Consider the following 10,828-nt stretch of genomic DNA (forward strand, 5'->3'; position numbering starts at 1 on the left):
AGAGACAGAACAAGCCACAGCCTACCTCACCTTGCCAACTCCTCAGCTGATCCTGTTTCCATGAATCCTCAGACTGAAAACCTCTGAGTCCTCAGCAGGAAGGGATCTCAGCTGAACTGCTGCTCAAAAGCCTAAAAACTTAAAAGCCTCTAGCTCCTGGTCTTCATGCCTTATATACCTTTCTGCTTCCTGCCATCACTTCCTGGGATTAAAGGCATGTGTCACCGTGCCTGGCTCTGTTCCCCAGTGTGGCCTTGAACTCACAGAGATCCAGATGGATCTCTGCCTCCCAAATGCTAGGGTTAAAGGTGTGTGTGCTACCATTGCCTGACTTCTATGTTTAATATAGTGGCTGGCTTTTTCCTCTGATCCTCAGATAAGCTTTCTTAGGGTGCACAATATATTGGGGGACACAATACATCACCACAGTTCTCTTTCTCCACCTCCACCCCGGGATCCTCCTGTCTCTGCCTCCCCGGCACTGAGATTACAGACACACATTGCCACACTTGCTTTTTATGCATGTGCTAGGGATCTGAACTCAGGTTCTCATGCTTGTGCACACAACAGGCACTGTCTACCCAGCTCAATCCACATTAGTCCTGACCTCCATTCCCACGTGGAGTTGTTTTCTTCCCACTACAGATATATTCAGACCCCAGGCTGACCACCAGGTACTTGAGAAATGATGAACAGACCCGATTCATAACTCCACATTGCCTTTATTCCAACAAAACAACATGTCAACAACTAAACCCCCCATAAATCAGTGAGGAACACAAAAATTGAAGGCTCTAATCCAGGACCCAAAAAAATCCCCCGGATTCTTTCCCCATGAGGGGAGGTTTTCCACAGGGACCAGCCTTGGCTGGGACTCACGTGCCTGCTCCTTGAGAAAGCTCCTGGGATAAAAATAGCCAGGCAGCAGGCGGCCCTTCTGGGGCCTGGAGAAGAGAGGGGAGGGGGCTTGGCCCGGCAGAGCTCTGTCCCTGAGAAACAGGAATTAGAGCAGGGCTCCATAACCCAGGGTCTGAGGGCCAAGCCCAAAGAGTCTGAAGAGACAGAGGGTGGAGAGCATCCCAGAGCAGAGAAGAAAGACATTTACTACAAAAAAAAAACAAAAAAAAAAAACAAAAACAAAAACAAAAACTTTTACAAGACCCAGGGGACAATACAGTCTGACTGCTGAAATGAATCGTAGCCAAAGCAGTCATTTCCTGGAAGCCCTCCTTTTATGGGGACTGCCCCACCCGCCAAAGGATCCAGTTTAGACTTCACCTTTCTCTTTCCTAAGTGATCTCTTGGCCAGTCTCAAGATTAAATTGCTCACCAGGAGGGCCACTTGAGCGAGCCCTTGGACAATCAGACAAGCAGAACCAGGACTTCTAAGGAACCTGGGGCTGTAGGCTCTGAAATGAAAAGGAACCTTCAAGAGTGTCCTGTCCCCAGCCAAGGCCTATGTGCAAGTGAAGGATCTAGGACCAAAGAGGGACAGTAGTGAGCCCAGGTCTCACAGCAAGTGTCCCGGACCCTCATGCAGGGATGCTGCAGTTGAGTCTAGCCGGGGTTCTTATCACTCATCAGTGATGGCCATGCACCTGCTTGTCACTGTTAGTTAGGGAAATGCACATCAAAACCACCAGAGTCAGGTGAGTGAGAAGTCTCAGTGGGTGAAGAAGCTTGCTGCTAAGCCTGGTGACCTCAGTTTGATCCTTGAGACCTGCACGGTAGAAGGGACAAAGTGACTCTCTCAGTCACGTTGTCCTCTAACCTCCACAGGGGAGCCATAGCATGTGTGCTCTATCCTACCCACGGACACAAAACAAACGTTTTTAAAGTTAAAAGCAAAAACTCACAAGACCACCAGAGACACCATTTCACTCGCTGGAACAGCTAGAATGGAAGTGATAGACAAGCTGGGTTTGGGGCCTGTGCTCGTAATCCCAGCCACTCCAGAGGCTGAGGCAGGAGGATTTCAAGTTTGAGGCCAACCGAGCTACATCGCAAGACTCTCATGCTTCGTTAAAAGGAAAAGGGAGGAAGGAAGGGAGATAGGGAGGGAGAGAAGGAGAGAAGGAGGGAGGGAGGGAGGGAGGGAGGAAGGAAGGAAGGAAGGAAGGGAGGAAGGAAGGAAGGAAGGAAGGAAGGAAGGGAGAGAGGAAAGAGCCTATAGTGTGGGCCGATGGTGCTTTCTGGTCCATTCATTCTCCCCTCACCTTTTGCCAGCCTTTCTCAGCCGCTTCCACACCCTCTCTCCAGGCAGATGTGGTCTGGCCATGTGGTCACCCTCTGCTGTGGAGCTACCTGCCCCCCCAACACACATACTTTATATTATTACCCAGGAACTCCACTCCTGGATCTCCACCCGAGAGAATGTAAGACAAATGTGCAGACCAAAACATGCATGCCAAGTGTTCACAACACTGCTTGTAACAGACCAAGTGGAAACAACCCAGTCTATCGGCTAGTGAGCAGTAAGCTGTGCCATAGTTGTTCAATGGAACCTTCCTCAACAGTAAAAAGAGAATAAAGCACTGACACAGAGAACAACACATAAACACAAAAATTATTATGCTAGATGCAGACACCACTTACAGAAGACTCCATTTTATATGCATGCATTTAATGGGCCCCACACTCAGATCTGGCCTGAAACGCCGACTCACCTGTTCTTGCCCCTCAGCTGCCGTGGTTTACAGGCATGCACTACCAACTGAACATACACTTCCTTTTTTTTTTTTTAGGAAAAAAAACCAAGTTGCTTTTGTACCCTGCAAAGCCTGCATCAAGCATGGCAGAGACAGAAGGGTGAACTTCATATTTTACGTTTTTTAAAGATTTAATGAGAAATTATTTTTTCTTGGTCCTGAGCCTAGAAACCCCTCTAGTATTAATCCCGAGGGTGCTGCTGGGTCCAGGCCCAAGGCAAAGGACTCTCAGCTTCTGGCTGCATGTGCCAAAGGAAGAGGGAGTAGAACGCTGGCTGAATTCATGTCTTGAAGGCCAGCTGCAGTCCGGAGGCTCAGGCGGGCTAAGATGTCACTCGTCAGCCCTGCAGTGCGTGGAGGCCTCTGCTCTTCAGCTCAGTATTGGCTAGTGTGGACATGCAAGGCTTAAGGATGGGCAGATCCCCCAGGCCCAAATCCATCCCAACCTGACTGAGCCTCCTGCTCGGGGTCATACTGGTCTCTGAGAAGCCAAACCTCTCCCAAGAACCTACATCTTCAACCTCCTGAATAGAGGCTTAAGCCAAGGGACCGGCCACCATGAAGCTCCTTCTCCAGTGGGGACATGGGGTGGGGCAGGGAGTACAGGGGGTCAGACACACCAAATATAGGGAATGGTCCAAGATCCCTGCAGGGTGAGGAAGAAAACTCTGGTCTCCTGGGGCCCTTGCTCCTGTGTTTCAAAAACATTTTCCTAAAACAGTTCTCCCAGGAGACCCTGCTGATAGGCCAGAACCATCTCATCATACAGTTTATGGGAAAATCATTGCAATCTGGTAGTGGCTAATCCCAAGCTCGTCCATGAGCTGTACTGTCCTAGAACCCAGAATCTTCCAGGAAGTCCTCCATCCACCTCTTCCATCCATCCCCTGAGGCCAGCCATCCCAACATGCGTCCTTTACCCAGCCAGGAGCTAAATGGTCTGCCTGTCTGCTTTCCTCCTTTTCCCCACACAATAGGACAGGAACTCTCATGATTCAAGGAGGAAACTGAGGCATGGAATGCTATTTCAATTGCCACCACCCATCCCCATATGTGAGTGGTGCCCCCCTGGAGTTGTGCAGGGCACACCCTGCACATTGTATGTGTGAGCTCTGATTCCTCACCAGGCCTCACATGAGGACCCTGCTCTCTGAGTCCCACATGGGTTGCAAAGTCTGCCTCAAGTTCTGCCCTAGCTCTCTGGATCCCCAGAGTTGAGTGGCTCCTGGTGACATTGGTGGTCACATCTGTGCAGTTTGCCTGTGTACATCTGGATGTCCTAGAAGAGCTCTAAGAGGGCAGGGGCTGGCCTGGAAATTACTTTTTTTCTCCTGCTTCACCTGTCAAGATGCCAAGGGCTCTATAAATATTTGTTCGTTGGCCGACCTCCAGGCGGTAGGAGATGAGGCAGAACCTCGGAAGTAAATCAGACTTCCAGAGCCAGAAGGGTCTCGGAAAGAGTGTATCTCTCTATTTGGTAAGTGGGTAAACTGAGGCATGGGGAGGGGCCTGGCTTGCCCAACATCACAATGTAAGAGCTCTTACCATCAACCACCCTAGGCCTTGGCTTCCAGCCCTGCTTTCCCCCCGAATTGATAGAGCACCCAGTCATGTCTACTTGATTGCTGGGAACATCCCCAGTCACGGGGTGCTGTAATTTGGGTTTGGAAAGGTGCTTCACAACTGACCCCAATGTTCTTGTGAGGACCACCCACCCTTTGCTGGGAGCTCGTCTGAAATGGCCTCCAACCTAAATCGATCTGATCTTTCTTGGAGTCTATTAAACCAACTCTTTTGAGTGATCAAGTTACACAGGTCCAATTTCTCCCCCAAAATGACTCAGATGAGAGTACCTCAGAGGGGACTTGGGATCCTCTCCAGTTCTGGTGCCCCACCCCACTGCCCCAGCTCTGCCAGCACAGAAACAGCAGCTCCCAAAGGGACCCTTGGTTAGAAGCCAGCCAGCGGCATCCCTGGCCTGCCTCCGGTGACTAAGCCGAACAGCAGTACTGCAGCAGCCACCACCCAGAAACCCGGGTTTTTTCCACTCTAGAAAATGACTGGCAGGACGTGCTCTGCCCATGCTCATCAAACCAGCAATGGGCAGAAAATAAGAGGGTCGCTTGGGGGTCTCATTTCCCCGGGAGCTTCAGATCTGCTCTTATCAAGGCACGCAGCACTCAGTGTTGGGATGGTCTTCGTGGACTATAAGAAGTGTATGGGGAATGTCAGGGCCACGTGGGGAACAGTCTGACCTGCTGGAGGGAGGATCCATTTCCCAGCCCAAGAAGATGAGTTTTAACAGAGGAAGAGCTGGAGTTAAAAGGATGCAGGGAATAGAGAAATGCATGGGGCACAGTGCTTCCTGCCTGGGAGGCCTTTTTACTTATTCCTCAGAATTAACTAGAAGTTGGCATCATCGTCCTTCTTTACATAGGTGGAAACTGAGGCTCAGAAACAGGAAATACTGGCTCAAGGTCATAGAAATGGCCTTTGAATGCAGGTCCATGCAAGTCTCCAGACTCCGCCCAGCATACCAGCCTGCTAAGGTTCGTCTTCAATTGCCCACCGAAGATGAGCCAGCCTTTCCTTATGGCAGACTGGGTTAGCAGAGCTGCTCTCAGACTGGGCCTCGGGGTAGAAGTGGGGGACCATGGGTCCATCTTTTAAGAGGCTTTGGGTCTGAGCTCTGGCCCTCACCAAGAACTGAATAGACCGCTCATCTGAGATAAGAGGCTATAGCACCTCCCTCTCTCTCTCAGCTCATGGCTCTAGGGCCGCCACCCCATGTCCTCAGGATATGCGGGCAACCTGTGGCTCATGAGCTGGAGGACTGGGGTCTCTAGCTGAAGGCTGCGAAACAATTCGGGCCTGTCAATGAGTTAGAGTGGGCCCAGAAATGGACCCTGCCCCACACCAGCCATTGCAAGCACAGGCCTGGCCACAGCTGACCATAGAACTGAGAAAGCAAAGCTGGACCCCCATCTAAGCTGTTCTAGAGACTTGGTTTGGGACACTTCACCTAATACCACTCGTCCACTCCTGCATCCAGGACCTCAGAATCTTCAGCTCTGTCTCCCTTAGGAAAGGACTGTGTTTCCTCAAGCCTTAGTTGGTCCAGCAGAAAAAGTGGTACCTGAGAGCCTTGCTCCGGACCAACATCAAGGCCAATGGATGATTCAGAGCCAGCTTGGTCTATGGGGCAGGAGGGATGTTTGCAGTCAGGAAAACCCACAGTTTGTTTCCAAGAAGATTGATCCACATGGCTGCAAACACTGATTCTTACCTCTGTGTCCTGGGGTGGCCAGGGTAAACCATGCAGTCCTGGCTTGGGTTGGTTTGTTTTTTTTAAAACTTGCTTATTTGTTTTGATTTGTTTGAAACAGGATCCCACTATATAGGCTGGGCTGGGCTGGGCTGTCTTCTGGGTGCTGGGGTTGCAGGTATGAGCCAGCATGCTCAGTGAGGTTTCTGTTTTATTGTTAAATTGGGTTTGTGGTGGGGATGGTTCTAAAGAACCAGTTAGAACAGTTCGGAAGCCTACAACATAAAGAACTTTCCATACTCCTTCCCACTCATGGAAATATATGCTTAGACATTGTCTTAGTTAGAGTTTCTATTGCTGTGAAGAGACACCATGATCAGGCAACTCTTATAAAGGAAAAATATTTAATTGGAGTGGCTTACAGTTTCAGAGGTTTAGTCCATTATCATCATGGTTTGACATGGTGGCATGCAGGCAGACATGATGCTGGAGAAGGAGCAGAGTGTCCTATATCTTGATCTTGTTGGAAGAAGTGGTCTGTGTCACTGGGTGTAGCTTGAGCATAGGAGACCTCAAAGCCCATCCCTACAGTGATATACTTCCTCCAACAAGGCCATGCCTATTCCAAAAAAGCCACACCTCCTAGTAGTGCCACTCCCTTTGGGGGCCATTTTTGTTCAAACAATCACAGACATTCACATTCTTTCACATACATTCCCTGAACATAGATAAGCAGATTCATTTATTTCTATCTAATTGATCCTCAGTAATAACAATGTTCTCACTGGTCTGAACTTTGCTTATAGTCGTGCATCTCCAGATTCCTTCCTGATGGACACATTGAGATTCTACTTCTTCCTTATAGTCAGTCTTTCTCTGTACTGCCAGTCCCAAATCATGACATAGAGACTTATTATTAATTATGAAATCTTAGCCTTAGCTTAGGCTTGTTTCTAACCAGCTCTTATAACTTAACTTAACCCATTAATCTACATACTGCCACATGGCTTGTGGCTTTTACCTCTCCTCCTGCATGTCCTGCTTCCTCTCCAACTCCTCTGGCATCTCTTCCCTGCCTAGATTCATCTCTTCTTGTCTCTCTGCCTGGAAGTCCCTCCTAACCTCTTCCTGCCTAGCTATTGGCCATTTAGCTCTTTATTAAACTAATCAGAAGGTGCTTTGGCAAAGACACATCTTCACAGTGTACAGAAAGAGTATTCCACAACACTTCCTCTTTCTTTCAATCAGTCAAAGATGATTTATCAAGCCACTACCCTGCACCAGACCTTGTAATATGCATCCTATGTACTTACTTTGTAAGTATTCCCAGGTATATGCTATGCTGCCTGGTGCTGCTCAACTGCTGATGCTGAGGACTAGATAATGATGCATGTTTGGAAGATGAATCAGAAAGGGACACAAAGGAGGAATATTCTCAAGTCAGGAAAAAATCCAGAGAGCATGATCTACAGACAGACACCATGCAGTTGGATCTCAGTGGACTGGGCCATTTCCTGATGGTCAGACTTTTAATTATCCCAATTCTGTGCTAGCATTAAATAACACCACAAGGGACCTCTTTATGCATTCATCTCTTCACACATCTGTAAGTATACCCATTACATAAATTCCTAAAAGATAATTTGCCATATCAAGGATGTGCAACTTTACACTGTGTCTGTGTATATGGAGAGAGGGGTGGGAAGAGGGCACACATGTATTCAGGAATGTGTGCATGTGTGTGTGCACATGTATGTGGAGGCCTGAAGAAAACCTCAGTTGTCATGCCTCAAGCATTGTCCACTTTCAATTTTTAAAACTGGTGTGCCTACTGACGTTTTGTAAATTGGCATACAAAGTAAGTTCATTTCTGTCTGTTTGAGACTATCTCTCACAGGCCTGGAATTTTCCAAGTACACTGGGCTGGCTGGCCAGCAAGCCCTAGAATTCTGCCTCTACCTCCCAGCACTGGGATTACAAGCATGTGCCACCACACTGGCTTTTTTTTTTTTTTTTTTTTTTTTTTTATGAGTTTCAGGGATTGAACTCAGGTCTTCATTTTACCAACTGAGCAATCTCCCCAACCCTGTCTTTATATTTTTGGTAGATATTGTTAATTTTCCCTTGGAAACAGTTGGTCAAATTTATGCCCCCATAATAAAGAGTAGGCCAGGTATGGTAGTACATCTCTCCCAGCTACTCTGGACACTGAGGCAGGAGATTCACAAGTTAGAGCCTGGAAAACGATACTATCTCAGAAAAGTAAAATCAGAAGAATTGCAAGTATAGCTCAGTGTCAGAACACTTGCCTAGCATGTGTGAGGTCCTGGGTTCGATCCCCACTACCACAAGGAAGATGAAGGAGGAAGAAGAGATGCTTCTCCACATGTAGGATTCCCGGATCTCTGATGAAGGCTGGGTACAAAGGGGATAAGCAAGAGCCTTTCTGGCAAGAGCCAACAGACAACTTCTGGGCCATCACCTCCTTAAAGGAGCCCACAGGCTCATACCAGGACCTCAGTAGGACAAGCATAGAAAAGGCTGGAAGGGAGGCCTTTCTCTTTTCTCCTACACCTTCTCCAAGCATCGCCCATGGCTGATATCCTCTCCTCTACTGGACCACACAAGCATTCAGGGTACAGTAATCTCTCAGTGCCCAGTGGGGACTAACTTCAGGCCCCTCCATTCAGATACCCAAATCTGCAGATGCTCAAGTCTCTTATATAAACTGACCCCCGAGCAGCCTCCTGTATACTTTCAATCACCTCTGGATTGTTCATGATACATAATAAAATGTAAGTGCTGTATAAACAGTCACCATGCTCTATCATCCTAAGAAGGATGACGGGTAAAAATAGTCTGTGTATATTGAGGAGACACATTTTTTTTCCTCCAAGGTCTTTTAATCCTTGGCTGGCTGAATTCACAGACATGGAGCCCATGAATGTGGGACCTTAACCAAGAGTGTTGACTGTATTTGTGCAAACAGTCACTGTATAGACACTTACTATCAGCCCCCAAGACCCTGGGTTGGCAGTTCTTGTGTTTTCATAGACAATCAAACAAAATCTGTACTTTCCTCCTCTTCACACCAAGGAATCCTCTCCTCACCTCATCCCCTCTCCTCACCTCATCCCCTCTCCTCACCTCATCCCCTCTCCTCACCTCATCCCCCCTACACAGACACCCAGGTGTGTCCGAGTCCCTGACACCACCCCAGAGCTCCTGCTAGGCCAGCCTGAAGGTGTTCTTCATCCCGTTGTTTGTGGGAGAAAAAGAGATTTTGTGTGTGCACACCTTACTTCTCCTTTTTATCTTTAAAACTCCCCTCTTTGAGCCAGTGGGTAAAGGAAAAGCTCCTTCCTTGCTGTTTGCTAACCACAGGGGACAGAAAGATGAGGAAAACCAGACTCGGGCCCTGCACTCAAGGGTGCCGTAAAGTGGAGGAAGCAGCCATCACTTCCACGAGCTCGCCAATAAATCCCCTGTGCCGACTGTGGTAAGTGTCAGGCCAGCCAGAGGTGGATCTGGCGTAACTGGGTGGGGGCTGGGAGGTGGAGGGAGGCCAGGACGGTGTGCCAGGCCAGCAGATGTCCAGGTGAGAGGCGATGAGCCAGTGGAGGGTCAGTGACATGAACAGATCCGGGAGACAGTCAGGAAGTAAAATCGCAGTGGGATGAGGAGAGACCAGGATTTGGGACTCGGGTTCTGCTTCACTGTGGAGCCCTTTCCAAAGCCGGGACATGTTGGAAGCGCCCCAGGTTCCAGGCTCTGGATGCAGCTGCTAAGTACCATATTTTAACTTATTTGGACTTTTCTGTCCCAGCTTTTCCAACATGCAGTTTGCTTCACTTGAGTCACCCTCCCTGACCAAGGGTGAAGGTGACTTCCACGGATATGTTTATAAATTCTTCTTTAAAAGTAGTGTAAACTCCTCAGGGCTGGCTCTCACATTTGCCAAACCTCCTCCAGTGGTCCATACATCTTGTCCTTGTCCCATTTTTCCGTTTTCTTTTGCTATTTTCTAGACCAGACACCTCCTCAAAGGGCCCCAGGCAAGGAACCCGGAGTTGGGAGAGCACAGTTAGCTATACCTGGCTGTCATTGCCTGACCGAGCAGATCCCATGTTCCAGTGCTGGCTACCTGGGCTAGGAGACCCAAGAGTCGCTGGTGAATACAGTGGAACAAAGCAAAAACAGCTCTGCAGAGAACGTTCAGGAAGGGATGCTCTTCTCCCTGTCACATGACCCACTCAGACCTCAGAAGTGTCAAGAAAACTTGGCCAGTCTAATGCAAGTCTGAAACCTGAGTTTGTTTGGAATGTATGCCTGCTTTATTTCGGGGTTCCACCCTGTGTCTCTAGCACCTAGGATTGCTGATTCCCCTAGGATGCAAAGGCTCCCTGGAGGCCTGGGGACACAGTGACATTCAATGATGAATGTATCCTCACAGACATCCTGGCCCACATGGCTCAGTCTCCACTCGGCCCCTAAGTGATCCTGGTCTCATCTGTGAAATGGCTGTAATTTTGGCACAAGTCTCCTGTGTACCGTTAGACATTTCGTAGGCCTTCCTGCTCCCCTTTCTTTTATTCATTTACTTTTTACTTTCTATAGTGCTGGGAATTGAACCCATGCTAGGCAAGTGCTTTGCCGCTGAACTACCAGCCCTTCCTTGTTCATGTCTTGATAGCTGCTTAAGAGAAACCAGTGTGGAAACTGTGCACTGTTCTTCTGTGCATCTCTCCTCCTCTCCCACACGCTGCATCCTTGGCTTGCCTCAGCCCGTTACACCAATCCTTCTGCAGGTCCTGGGGTAGGCCCAAGGAGCTCGAGCTGTCCCCTCCTGCACAGG

Source organism: Peromyscus eremicus, chromosome 4 (genome assembly GCF_949786415.1).
Source record: "Peromyscus eremicus chromosome 4, PerEre_H2_v1, whole genome shotgun sequence".
NCBI classification, from domain to species: Eukaryota; Metazoa; Chordata; class Mammalia; order Rodentia; family Cricetidae; genus Peromyscus; species Peromyscus eremicus.